General features: G+C 38.9%; 1 protein-coding gene across 2 annotated transcripts in view; it reads left to right on the plus strand.

The window, feature by feature from the left end:
- The window catches only part of opcml (opioid binding protein/cell adhesion molecule-like), a 291,135-nt gene that overhangs the window by 107,952 nt on the left and 167,961 nt on the right, over nucleotides 1–15,222 (plus strand). The gene's annotated exons all lie outside the window — the stretch shown is intronic.

Below are 15,222 nucleotides of genomic sequence, written 5' to 3' on the forward strand. Positions count from 1 at the left end.
TTGTAGAGGTTCTGGCATTTACTGCCGCACATACACCCAAGTCCTTGATGAAGTTTATTAATGTACCTGCCCAAAGAGTCGACCGCCTCACCGCAGGAAACTGGGGAGGGGGATGGGCAACCATGGTGGGATGACTCTGGGATCCAGGATCGCTGAAATGTAAAGACAGAGGGACAGGTTGAGAGGTCATGTGACGGCCAGGGGGTCAGCTACAAATCAACAGATAAAATCTCTCCCAAACACTGGCAGTGGTGTCAGTATCAAGTTCCAGCTAAAGTAGACAGGAAGCAAAGAAAACAAAAGAATACACATACAGTATGAGGTGGTTCTTACTTAGTTGGAAGTTCTCCGTTCAGATTCAGTGAGTCGTTGGAGGAAGGTAGTGACCCGTGGGTTGATGCTTGACACTTTTCTCGCTGCCTGTCTTGCGGCTTGTACCGAGTTTGACTGTGCACTTGTTGCCCTCATCTGGATTGATCCTCACGCAAAACCTTTGAACAGAAAAAAAAGGTACTTAAGCGATAACTCTACCTCTGCACAAGAAATGGAAATCAGAAAAAAAAGACTAAAATATCGATACTGACTGACTAGTATTTTAGCCGGCACAAGCAAGCTCAAGGCTGTAATGTTAGCTTACGTTTGCTGCCTCGCTGTATTTCCTCACTCTAAAATAATCATTGGCTCTATAAATGATGAATAGCTGTAAGGTTACAGATTGTCTTGTGAAAAGTGGAAGCTATTTGTTTCAAATCAGCACAACAGAATTACACAGAACAGCAATAAAGAAAGGAGGAAGCGTTGAAAAGGAGAGAGCAGCACAAATATGACATCGCTTACCTTACATGTGATGAAGATCAGTCAGACATGAGCAGTCCTGTTCTTTAAAGGAGCTCCTAAAGTGGTCCGATGACAAAATAAATCAGTGAAGTATTTACTTGAATTGGGGCTTGGCAGTTCAAATTGACAGTAGCACTACTGCTACTATTTTCAATAATAAATGACCACAATTTCCAAAATTACAATTACTGTATTTTGGCCACAGTGAGTCTTGACTGAACGATGATTGGCAATAGGACTGATTAGGTGAGGGGGGGGGGGCAGGTGGAGCAGACCTGTCAGCCACACCCTGTAGCAACACACACTCACAGACAGGGATAGACACACAGGAGGAAGGGAGAACGAGGAAAAAGAAGAAAAGGAGAAGGGAGAGCTGCAGATCCGACCATATTTGGGAGAATATGACAAACCAGTTTCATGATATTATTTTACAACTACTATTATTCTATGTGACACAGTGCAATTTGAGTCCACCCATTACGATGTGGTGCAAAACGTAAGATGCTATGGAATTCATGGAACAGAGAGTTGAGTTTTATTACTGTGGTTCCTCTTAAGCTGGCAGCAAATCACGAATTGATTAAAACAGACAATTTAATTTCACATGTTTGTTTTCTATGAACAAATGAGACATTACCGTATGCACACAGTAAGAATTTCACTTATTTGGAATGATGTTAGGGTAACAGAAGAGTATTCTTGCATGTCAAGAATAATAATTTTGAGAAAAAAAGTCAAACCAAATCAGAGGAGAAATATGTTTTTTTACATTTTGCATATTGAGAATAGTCATTGTCTAAATTTTAAGAATAACTCAAACAACAAACATTAGCGCATATGATTGTTTATAAGCACAAACCACACAGACCACATTAATGCAAACTGAAATAGCAATGGACAAATGGTCTAAAACTCACCTGGTCCCTTTTAATAAACTTGGTCAAAGAAATAAAGAAAAACCAGAGAATGCTCATGATTAACATTGAGGCATAGGCAATGTGAATGATGGGTGTTGCCCTTTCGGCAGAGAGGCTAACTCAGCAGCCCTGTTTCTACATGAATAGCAGAATATTTTGCTCACTGTTTACATATTGTCCAACTTTCTGATTCCAACTTTCTGACTCTCTGTGTCGAATCCCAAGTGTCGCCATGCAGATATTTTGTTAGTCACAACTGAATGGAACTCTACCTCCTCCATGATAATCTGTTGCTCACCTGGACATAAATCCAACTCACATGAGACTTGGCCGAAAGATGTAATAAGAACCGACCGCTGTGGGGATGAGGAGAGGAGGAGAAATTCTGAATATAAAATTATAAAGTCAAATAAAAGTCCTAGGGCCTTTATTTTAATTATGTATAAACAAATCAGATTGTACAGATGCCAGGATCTTAGAAATAATGAAACCCAAGTTCATCCCAAATTATATCCAGCATACTCTTTTAATCTGAGCAATAGCGTTGAGAACTCTGATGCCGGGGCACTGATGCAAATCAGTGAATCATCCCCAATATGTATGGACTCAGATGATCTTCAGTCTCCATGTTTGTTCTGGTTCAGAACGCCTGCTTTACAACCATTCAACCCTGTAAGCAAGCAGAATAATGAAAACCAAGACAGAGCAAACAGAGCAGAGCAGAAGAGAGGAGGTAACAATATTCAGGGCCACAGTGTTCCACTATAGCGTTTGTCTGGGCAGATATGATGAAAACAATAGCATGTTTGGAGAAGAGCCTATTGTGCTGCACTCCTGATCATATTATTATGGGTTTGTGCAACACAGTGGCGTTTCCCCTCAACACAATTTTAAATACCACATTTGAGCTGTCTTCATGCCACTCCCCAGGGCTTTGTGCTGAGGGGCCAAGAGCAGAAGAATGGTTTATATTTGTCTTCTCTGTGCCTTTTGATAAGGATAATAAATCCTTCCTCCGAGCCTTTTCACTCATCTTTGCTACAGACGCGCTGAAAATGGAATGCATTCTTAGCTCTGTAATGCCATTTGGTGCAAACACACTGGTCCTGAAATCAAACACGTGAGACCCAGGAAAGAATCTGAGCTTTCAAGAGCAATTTTCACAGTGTTAAATAAACGGCTGAATGTGTTTATTGCATGTTTGGTTCGCGGGGAAGGTTCACACTAGTTCAATATAGCTGGGAGAATACATTTCACGACTGATTATAAATCTAAAATAGCTTACCCTTTTGAAAGAATTAATTTAACATGAAGGCTTCAAATTGAACTCTTTATACACCTGAAAACATCAGGACGGTATCTTGATCTTGGGAAAGACCTGCTCTGCCCTGTGAGAAAATGGGACAGGGATATAATGAATATTGAATGAGCATATCTACTTCAAGCAATCATCCCCATTGACTAAATCCCATCAGCACACAAATCATCTGTATGGTTATGCTGTGTTAATTAAGATCTAGTGTGTGGAATTAATCGAGTCATGCCATTGCAAATGTCTTCAATCACTCGACCTGCACCGTCTTATCTGTGAGTACCTTTTACTACCGTGAGAGGAAGAAAGACGATGATGACATAATACATAAAAATAATCACAATAAAATATTAGTCATCGTTACAAAGGGGCCAAATCCAGCTGATGGTTGGTCGTCTTCAATTCAAAACAAACCTATAGGGATTACCACGAGGAGATAGCGAAGAGTGTTATGTACTTGTGCATTGCTGTTTGTGTGAGTGGAATATCGTTAGGGCTTTTATCTGGGGAAATACTGTACCCTCTCAGGCTTCTTGGACTTCCACTGATAAGAAAAATGAGTAAGATTATACCTCATTTTTCTTTTCAATGCCAACATTTTCCTTTCCATTGCCAGTAGTAATTGTGCCCTCCAGACTTTTATATACTGAGCGCAGAAATTGGTTGGCCAAAGAAAACAGCTCTGGCAGAACAAAATGCCCCAATGAGCCATTTGCTGGAGTTGTTGTGACACATGCAGGGAAGCAATCATCTTATTATTGAGTTAAGATAATTAAATAAGGAAATTGGTGAAAAGCAGGAATATGATCTCAGTTCTTAAACAAAGTCTCAGTTTCTCTGTGTAATGACTTTATGTGTTAAACTGTTGTAAGTGATAATTTATCATTTGCCAACTCAAAACACAATGTACTGCTGCACAACTGAAGCTGTCCTGTTAAAAGAAGAGCCCATAGTCGTCTATAGTTTTCTTTGCAACGGTGTATTATGATACATTGTAGGTTTTATTATTAGGTGACCTCCAGCGGCTTTAATCATTAAAGCAACATCAGAGGAAGGGTGAAGGGTGAATCTTAAATGGGAGATTCAACACAACTATAGTTTGAATTCTCCAACTAAAAATGTGAACTCAGGAAGATGTGGCCATGACTCACAAATAGGTATTTTTTCAAAATTGCAAAATTGTTTATGCACTTTATTCCTCCTACAGTGAAACTTTACTACAATAGCATTATGAGCATTGAACATAGTTTATCATAGTCTCAGCTCATTATTTGAGCTGAAAGACACTTACACATCCTCCCCCAAGAGGTTTAACTGTTATAAAATGCCAAACACATGAAGTATCATGCAAAAGTTGTTTCTTTGCTGTCTTGGCAACACACTCAGAAAAGCAATACAAACAAGCACCAGGCGTACCAGACATTCATCATCATAGTAACAATAAAAGTCAAATGGTTGTAGTTTGGTTTTGTTCAGACTCAAAACCGAATTGGTTTGAACAAGATGGTGGTTTTGAGTAAAAACAGGTGCTTCTTTACAATAGGAGGACATTTGTTGTCATGGTTACTATAAGATATGCACACAAGACAGAGTGACACAATCTCAGTGTTGCTTTTATCAACTGCATCTGAGTTGTGCTCGGTTAGTTTTCTCTCAGGTTTGGATTGTTCCAGACAAAAGAACTCGACCCAAGCTTCACTTTATTAATGATACCGTAGTTTGCACCATGTGGGATAATTTCAATCTGAGCCAATGGATGTGCCTTCTTTTTTGGGGAAGGCAAGTTTCCTCTCCTGTGGCTGCTGCCTGTGTCCACTTCTGGTTCCAACACTCCACTCGTCTTGTTAAGTTTACGTAGCAACTTTTGACACAACCTCACCTACTTAAGTTCAGTTAAGCTACTCCCTTTTTACCACGCACCTTACATGACCGCAGATACATTAAGTTTTACTTTTTTATTTGCTCAATATGTTTTGTATAAGGACACATATTCAGACGACCACTCAACATTGGTAGAAAATAAAAATACTTTATCTTTGTAAAGCTGTTGATTTCTCACAGTAATGAAGGTATTTTAGAATCCATGTTATGGTGCTCTATCTTGCACCATGATGCAATGGCTATGAAATCGGTTTACCGCCAACCCTAAACACACACAGAAAAACAACATTTATTTTTTTTTGTTTTTGGGTTATTCATTGGGAGTTGGGTAGTTTTTGTGTAGCTTAACCCAGCTGCTGGTTTAGCAATTGGGTCAGCCCTGGACATTAAACACCAGATTGCCCCTGACAACTGTGCTGTGTGTGAATGATGTGTGATAGAATGAGTGAATGTGACTTGTAACTTTATTGATATAGCACTCATCTAAACAAGGTTACACAGTGCTTCACAAAATATATGGTAAAAAGATAAATTAAAATAATGCTGCGGCCAAAGATAAAAAGATAAATTAAAATAATGCTGCGGCCAAAGATAAATCTGTCTGGCTACCGCCTTGTATGGCAGTACTATGAAAAACCATGTGGCCTTCTCAGTACATCAGACATCATTATCTCTATGCCTTTTTAAACTACACAGCTGCCATCATAGGCAACATAGTTAAACGCTATCCCATTTAAAAAACTACATAAAATGTAGTTGCAAGTAAAAGTATGATGAAATAGATTTAAAAGGAATATTATATTATACTATGACAAAACATCAAAATGATAATAATCTATTAATGAAGTAGACTTAGTGTTTCAGGGAATATGAACCTACGTTTGTATAGAATATTTATATATTGCTCTTTCAAACGGCAAACCCATCTTAATGTGTTACAACCCCATCATGTGGTTGGTTTAATAACTCATTTAGCCAGTTCGGGTACTTTTCAACCCAGTGTTTTTTAGGGTTTACCAGAGCATGTGGTTGATAGATAGAAGATGGTGGTGATGGTTTACGGTAATGAGAAAATAAATTGAGTTTATTTTACTGAACAGTCTTACTTTTTGGCTAAGTGAGATTTTGACACAGCTAATTGACTACAACCAATTCATTAAACCAACATGAGTAGATTCACACTCTCAAAAAAAAAACATTCATCTGCTATCACCATGAACTTAATTTAACCCAGCAAATTTTATTATTACACCCCAAGCAATTTATATTTATTAGAGAGGGATTTATCGAGAGTGGCTTTACAGCCGATTTGTTAACGTTGGTAATTCATTTGCAACTCAGACAGAACGGAAATAGTTTTAAGTTTGGGGTGACTCTTTCAGGAACTTGATATTTAAGTTCACACCTTCTCTAAACAGACATCACGGTGCTCTGTGTTTTAGAAGATAGATCAATAGCCACACTGAGCAGCCTTGTATCTCACTGCCTTTACCACATACACCTATCTTTCTGCATATCTTTGCCACAAGGATATTTTCATCTGCACATTCTTAGAGATTTATTTTTCTGCCATGTTGCCTTTATTAGATTCGGTGAAGGAAAAAAGAGAGAGCAACATGACATGCAAACAAAAGTCAATAAACAGTGATTCTAATGTACACACATGCTAGACACTAAACAACAATAGCACAGTTCGTTTTTTTGAAAAAAAAAAAGTATCTCAGGCGGTTGTGAATTGCAAATAAGGACCGTCATTAACATTTAGAATATGCAGAGGTCTACCATGGTGTAGTTGCTTGTGGCTACCAAGGACATCAGCTAAACTCAGGGAGAAAACACTTCTGTCTGCAACATCCAGGCCGGAAAAGTCTCACAGTTAGGACCTTTTTTCTAAACTAATCCTCATGGAGTTATATACTGCATTGGCTAACTCCCACCAATATGGAAACTAGAAAGGCCCAGAAAAATAGCTCATCATCGGTATCACTCTCTGACTGACTGCTGCTGATGTGGAAATTGGATGATTAACTATCTGAAATTGTGCGTAACCTCTCTTTAAATCCCCCAGAATTCCCAGCTTTCCCAAACCACCATCCATATGTCAGTGTCAAATATGATCTGAGTTGTTGATTCTTTCTCTCTCGAGGTATTAGTTCCATTTGACTAATATTTGAATGGAAATTGCTCAGTCTGATGCATTCACCTTGAAGTGAGCAGAATCCATCTCTGAGATGACACTTTCTGCCTCAAAAAGCATTACTGGTTGCCGCCCCTTTCACTTCAGATTGGACACTGTTATTGTCACCATCTAAATTGTTTATAACCTGAGGGTTAAAGACTTTTATATTTGCATACATACAAATGAACTATTTAACGTTGATGATGATGGTGACATTAGGCATGAGATGGCACCCGTTTGACTTCGCCCTGAAAAAACAGGCTCTGTTCCTGAGAATTACACTTTGGACTGTGCTGATTAATACAGTTATCAGAGTCACTTCCTGCTAATGCAACTTTGTGTAAATGACCCATAATATTGGATTCAAAATAAATAAATAATAGTGACTTCTGTTTGTTAACACAGGAGGTAGTAAGTGTGTGTTGTTAGCATAACTAAACACTGCTAGATCATTTCGCTCCTCATTAGTCTTATCTCATTGTACCATCACCCTCCAAACCCCCCCCCCTAAGGTATTTGGTTGTCAAAGCTGTCATTATCCAAACCATTTGCAGAGCAACCTTTTTTTTTTTTTGGTACATTGAAATAAACATGTGCATTGCCTGTGTTACGCATGCCTGTTTGAAATGGGCTGCTTGTTTGGCTTTGGTGTTGCTGGTTGCATCCTTTTTGAGAAACGATCTTAGAAACAACTTAACACTTGACACTCAAATGATTTACAGACCATAACAACAGTTAAATGCGGTTTCTCTGCACACATGGCCATTAAGTGAAAATATAAAATGGCCATATAACAGCTTTGGGGTACGTAACATATCATTACATGAGCAGAGCAGATACACTCATGGGGCATATTAAGAAACATTTAGTAAATCAGTTATACGTGAGTAACACTAACAGAGGCATCCCGAGTTGATTATCCTGATATATGATGCGGTGACAAGACGTTTCCAGTGTGCAGAGCTCCCTGAACACCACACTGACGGGCTCTGTCTAAAATACTCACACACTTTAGATCAGGGGTATTGAAATTCAAAGTGAGAACACTTCCTCAAGCAAATGTCTGGAACACTAAAAAGGGTAGCTAGTGTTATGAATCAATGTTATATATATTGAATTAATAGATGTATCAACATTTGTGTGTGGCCAACAACTTATTTATTGTCACTTTTCACATTGACATGGTGCGATTACAAATAAATAAATGTTCTATATCATATCAGCTAAAAATAAATGACATAAAAGAAAGCTGTTTAAAAATGTGCATCTTAAAAAAAAGTGTGGACATTTTTAGGAAGAGTCAATTAAGCTGCTTTTCTTTTTCTTTCTTTTCCTCCAATATCCCACCCCTGCTTTTGTTGTTCAGTGAGACAAGTGAGCCCCAGCTTGTCCTGCCAGGATTTTAAATCTAGGCTGGTGAGGTGTCAGTGTCGTGTGTTGTTTCAGTGTTCAAATGACACAGAATTGTTTTGAATGAAGATGAAAGAGTCTGTCGAGTCATGATAAAAAAAAACTTGTGAAGTTACTCCTCTTACTTTTATTCTGACTCACTTATTATTTTCTATTTGTCCATGTAATTCAAACACCATCACCAGTCAATTCAATTTTATTTGTGTAGCGCCAAATTATAATATACATTATCTCAAGGCACTCCATAAATATGATAGAGAAACCCAACAGTTCCTGCAATGAGAAGCTGTGGAGAGAAAGAGAATCTACCTCATTAACGAGAATAAACCAGGAACAGTTGTGCAACCGTCATAATCATAATTTATTTGATTGTGATTGACTTCACATGAGATCATTTACAATGCTATTGGTCTGTGAGTTTCTAAGGCTGGAAGTCCAGAGTTGGAAAGGCTAGAAAAGCTGTGCCAGTTAAATAAGAAATACTCTAAATGTGACAATTCTAAATGGTTTATCGGTTAAACACCTGAAATGAATAGGACGGCACCTGCTTTAGATGATAGAGGGGCAGCTTTTTGCAGCTGCAGTTTGTTCTCTGGTGATGCTCGGACCCATGGAAGTCCTGTTTTGAACTACAGTAGGTGCAGCCATATTTGTGTTGCACTGGTGTCAGATTACTTCACTTAACAGAGTAGTGTCGGCCTGTAAAATGAGTCCAACTTGCACCGAATTCACCGCTGCACTTCTGTGCTCTCCCAGCAGAACACCTGCCAAGGTTGAACACGATTAGATAAAAAAGCTCTTGAGATATTCCAATCACATCCGTACAAACAGAGATTCTTCACACTATAGCAAGATTTTAAATGTAGAGTGTAAAGACAAAGAGTTCAAATTCAACGTCTCTTGTGCTCCGAGTGTAAATGTGCCAGTGGCTGTAGAGACACACACTAGCACACGCTCTGAGTTATTGTTGATGGCTTTTATACTTTCTAGGCTCTCATCTAAGCTGGATGCCTTAATGCAGGGGGATTTAGCTTTGACCTTCTGGCAGTTTTTATGTTCATTACTTGTATTCAATAGCTTTTAAAAAAGGTTGGAATATTGACGGATTGGACGAGAGAAAGAAAATAGAATAAATTAGAACTCAAGATCCCTTCTTTCATTTTCCACATCAATGTATCTTTGTGGGGGCACTTTCAACTCTCACACACGCCCAACAATGTCATGCAGAGGTCAGAGGAGCCTCTGAGAGTGTATCAGCATGTCTGCTGAATGTATCCCTGCTGGGATTACAGCCGGTATTGCACCTATTGATAACACAGGATGTCTGAACACTCAAATCATTTAAAGGAACCAGCTTGTTAAATAATTCATGCCCTTGCACCGTGCATTCATTGGAAGACTTTGCCACACATCACACTGCATTAGCAGGGAGAGAGGGAAGAAGTGATGGGAAAAAACACGAGAATAAAGAAGAGCCAACCTCCCATTTTAAAGCTTGAGTGCTGATACAAACACCTTTTTTTCATACTGTTACTGCAGCTAAGATGTCTGATTAAAGATGTCTGGTAAGTGAAGACTGAGGCAGATGTAGTGATCTGAGATCAAAGTTGGAATCGTGTGCACCTCCCCACGTCAGCGGCACTTAAGCTCCTACATGTATTAAGCTGACCTGAATCAAGTTACTGTTGTGTTTAGGAAAAACAAACTGTTTCCATCAGTTAGAGCTGACCAGCTGTAGAGTTTACAGTACATTCCTGGCAAAAAAAAGCGTCCTCGATAAAGTCAGCTATTGTAAAATTGCTGTTAATTACTGTCAGACAAGGAGCTAATTACTGGCAAATTGTGTCATTAATATTTTACTTTACTATAAGTTGTTGCAGACTTTCCCGTTTTATTTATTTATTTTACATCAGCAGCTTAATTGTGAAGTTTTCTGAATGAGACCATGCTTACTGTTAATTAATGTTGTTAATTCAAAATTCCTCATCTTTCAGTAACTGAAAGCCATTTAAGGCAAGAGACATGACGACTGATTGAGTTCTTCTTCACCTTCCCATTTCTTTGGTTGACCAACTTTGCAGTCTTGGAGCGACTGGTTGGGTTGATGCCAACAAAATATTAGAAATCACTAAAACCTACGAAAAGACACTTCATGAGAAACTGCCCCTACAGCTGCTCTACAAGAGAAAGCACAGTCAGTTTATTGTGCAAGACAAACTAAACACATGTTCTTCAATATGAAAAACTTGTATTCATTTCTGATTATCAGTGTTAGTCGCAGCTTGTACAGTTAGGGTCATGTTTGAAAAAGGTAGTTTACTCATAGTGCCATCTGCTGTTTCACTTTAAGGCCACATGCACTTGCACCTGTGTGGACTGGTGATAGAAGGGTGAATTTGCCAGGTAGTACAAAAGGACTCCCTGTCAAGAGGCAACTTTGCAAGAGCAGATCCTTGGTGTGCACTTGCCTGCGTAGGTGCATATTACTATCTTGATAATGCATCCTTCAAATGGTGAATGTGAAACCCTAAACCACTGAGTCCAGACCAGGTTTATGCATCAATCTGGAGTCACGTCCTCTTTCCTCAAGATAACGATGCACCAACAATCCACCTGACCACACCTCCTATTAGGACCATCTCACCCATAGGTGCAGGTAGCTTACATTTGCTATCTAACCATGCTATTAGCTATTTGGTTGCTGGAATGAAAAAAAATTCAACTGTGGTCTTCCAAAAAATTTTTGTTGCACTTTAAACTTCAGTGTTTGTCAATTTGGACGTGTTTAAAAAGACACAATTGTATTACTTATGAATGAACAGAAAGCAAACATATTATTATATTAATGCAAATAAAATAAAATATAGGTAAGTAAATTTTATAGTAGTACACTATAAAATTGGAACAATGAAAGGCTACTGTTAAACAATAATTACCAAAGTGACTTGTCTGTATTTTCACAATGTTAAAAAGAACAATTATTATTACTTGTTGCATCTCTCGTCTTTTCTGTCAAGTAATAAGTAAGGGAATATAAAATATACAAAAAAATATAAATGGAATAAAACTTATATATACAGTGTAAACAGAATATGTACAGTGTGAGAATAATTACTGTGAAATGTATTGCACATAAACCATACAATGAGAAAAATGACAGTATATAGGCTACTTTCTGATGAAAAAAGAGAGATAAGTCTATTTGAATTTTGGTAAATCACACTACAAAATGCATGAATAAGTGTTGCCTCCAGGAAGGATTGTGTGTGTGTGTGTGGGTGTGTGTTTGTGTGTGTGTGTGTTATTCCAGGTCTTAAAGAGATGTGAGAAATAGGGTGGTGGTGGTGGAGCTGTGTGACACAGTACAATTTTATTTTCTAAAAATGTTCTTATAGCCTCTGGCATTTTATCACTGTTATTTTCATTATCCTGTGACTGTTATAAAAGTTGCTTTAACATTAGTGTGTCAGTAGAATCTTAGCTTCTGCACATGACTGAGTCCACAGAGTGAGCGCTCTTTATTCAGTCCACCCATGTTTGGGTATCAGCTTGCTTTGGTCAGACGCCGGTCCATTGTCTGTGAGCTCTGCCCATCCTTGCATGATATGAATAAAGATTAGTGGGGATTGTTTGAATAAACCACCCAGGGTCTTGTGTTGATGCGTCGCTGCAGGAAATTATGTGAATGTCATTGCATGTATAAGTGAAATAAATGAGAAACACAATCTAACAGGAAGAGCTGGACTGTATGTTACTGAACCCAATCAAAAAGATGTTCATTTAAAGTGAAATGGCTTTGTTCGTTTGAGCATGTTAAAAATCAATACCTCCACCCCATATTTCAGACCATGGCTAGTTGATTTAGGCTGCACAGTTTACGCTTTTCCCCCCTTTTCCTCTGCCTCTGTCACTGTTTGTGTGATACATCAAGAATGATTCATGTGGAGCGTGCAACAAACAATGGCATTCCAATTTGTCATTTCTGCATGCTTGGCACCCTCGCTCGAGGTGGAGCTCTGGCAAGGTCATCGGATGTGCTCACCTGGTGTAAAGTAGAACAATGGGGGTCAAAAACATAATGTACACGACATGGAATGAAATGGATTGCGATCTTATTTTATCCTCAGAACACCAGCTCTTAGAGCTGATTGCTGAAAACAGCTGAACATCCCTTGGACTCCTTCCTGATTTCTCTTGATGGCGTTGTTATCGAAGCCTCTTTATGCTCGAGGAACATCGACAGCAGAAGCCACCAAGGTGGTAAATGATGTCGTGTGACCAAATGTTGCAGCTCTAATTGACTGAGGGGGTAAATGTGAACAAGAGCCTCAGCCCGCCCCCATTCCCTTTACCCTCGACTCTAATTAAGACCACATATCTTAGATTTTGCTGAGGTCAGGGAGGGGTTTTAATTTAAAAACCATTAAAATGTGCACATAGTCAGGACTTGTGTTGTTTCCCAGGCAGATATAATTTTAATTAAGTCTTATCTTTGCCCAATTTTACCAGCAGAGGACATCATTATAATTCCACAATAACAGCCTACAAATAAACTGAACAACACTTTGGTAAATGGAATGGGCTTCTGATTTCTAATATCAAGTGTTTATCCCAGGTTATTGCCTCAATTGTCATCTCTTCTAGTATTTTTACCAGGGGCATGATGTGTTCAGCTGCTTCAAGAGGCAAATACCCACAGAAAAGTGTGCATTATATGTTTTATTTTTTATGTTAACTCAGGTCCTACTGTTGCAGCAAATAGATTCAATACATTCAAGAGAAAGCATCACACCACTGTCTTTATGTCACTGAGGGTTTAAGTGCACTTAGTGTTTCTATCCTAAAGACAAAGGCGTTTATTGTGAAGTCAGTTGTGCGTGAGTAAAGATTGATGAACACACAACAGAATGCAGACTGTCGCCTACGAACACGGGCCATCAATACTTTCACACTTGCACAAACATTTGATACCAGCCAAGAACAATGCCATGTGTCTACTTGTATCTTTCCAAAAGCTGTCAGAGCTTTGTCATTCGTTCCCTGCTGTCCAAAAACGTAACAGCTTGCCAAACTGACGTTAAGGTAAAGAAATTATCCTACTCAATCTTCAAACGAGTCTCAGAAGCTGTCATGGAAATTCTGAGTGCTGCTGTTAGCCGTGAAGCAAAGTGCCACTCTCGTCGCGAGTAGCCGGCATCTCCTCCATGCATACAGATACGGATGGGGAGAAGCAGTGCGGGAGCACATCAGAAAACAAAGCGAATGTGGTACGGTGAAGTTCTTTCAAAGTTATCTCCTCTCCTACCCAACCCAATCATCAAGCACATGCACTGAAACATTCTGAAAAAATAACCAATCATCCACCAACTGCATTTGTATAAAAAACATGACACTTTTCAAACACAAGGCTCAAGGACACCCAGGAGCCTTTCAAAAGAGTTGGAAATAGTTATGTTGAACTTTGACAACAACAAGGCACAGGGATAGAGCAGTCGACAAGAAAAACGACAAAGAGTTCAGCTTCTGCCTTTTTAAGTCTACAAACTGGTAATGCAGTTTTTAATTAAAGACATGAATGCAGGTCTTTTCAGGCATGGAGCTATATGGCACCACCCACTCCATAGGTCTACATTCAGGATTTATGTGTAATTAAACAAATGTTGATGGAGCTTCCATGCAACTTTTATCTTGTTCCCTCTGGTGCCATACTCCAGCCTTGATGATGAATAGTTGTCCTGCAGTTCAGTTCACACAAAAGCAACTTGATTCAGTTCACTGGAAGTCCTTGACATGTTTCATGTCGCCAAAGAAATGCACACAGGAGTCTCAAATTGAAAAGGACTGTCCTTTGGACTTCTAGCCCATCAACAATAACCGTGTTTCAAGTGTCCTATGCATGCTGTTATTAAAAGTCAATTCTATTATTGAGATATTAAAGAATGATTCAATTTATGTACTAACCTCTAGCCTCCCTGAGTATTCTCTTCACAACTCCGACCATCTGTGTGTTGTGCAGACTTACACCAGTGAAAACTAACCCAGCAGTGATGATCTTGTGTTTTGCATGGGTGCTCAGTGTAGGATGAAATCTACCTACTAATTCCAACAAATGTCTGTCCATCTATATGAGCTATATGAACTTCTCAGGTTCACACTTTGCATGTTTATTATGAATTGCCCAAGGAAGTGCAGGGTCCAAAGCAATGCAGTCAGTAGGGGCGGGGCTTAACAGTCAGTCTGTGGAGCAAGTTGAACATCTTCTAATCTTCTACATCCTTGAGTGGTCAACAACACGGCCCAGGAGTCAAACCTGCTAGATCATTTTGAACATGTGATTGGTCGGAGTCTGCTGATCTCAGCAACATTCATCGAATCACTTCCTCTGGAGCAATTTCTCTACAAAGTAAAAGAATTACAGAATTACAGAGCTGTTATTTTGAAAGGTTGTAGGTGTTGTTTGCTCAACAGACCTCTGGAATAAGCAACATTTTATGCATGACAAATATAAGACCAGTTTAGTAAATGTTCATATGTGTATGAACCATAGTGAAAAGTAAAAGAGCCAATTCAGTTTAAATTAATTGAAAGGAAAAGAAAAAAACTAAATCATAGCTGACTTTTGAAGAGAAACATGGACAACATTAGTGGTCATGAGGGTAGGTCACCAAAAAAGTGACGTATTATAT

Source organism: Paralichthys olivaceus, chromosome 15, assembly GCF_024713975.1.
Source record: "Paralichthys olivaceus isolate ysfri-2021 chromosome 15, ASM2471397v2, whole genome shotgun sequence".
Taxonomy (NCBI): Eukaryota; Metazoa; Chordata; class Actinopteri; order Pleuronectiformes; family Paralichthyidae; genus Paralichthys; species Paralichthys olivaceus.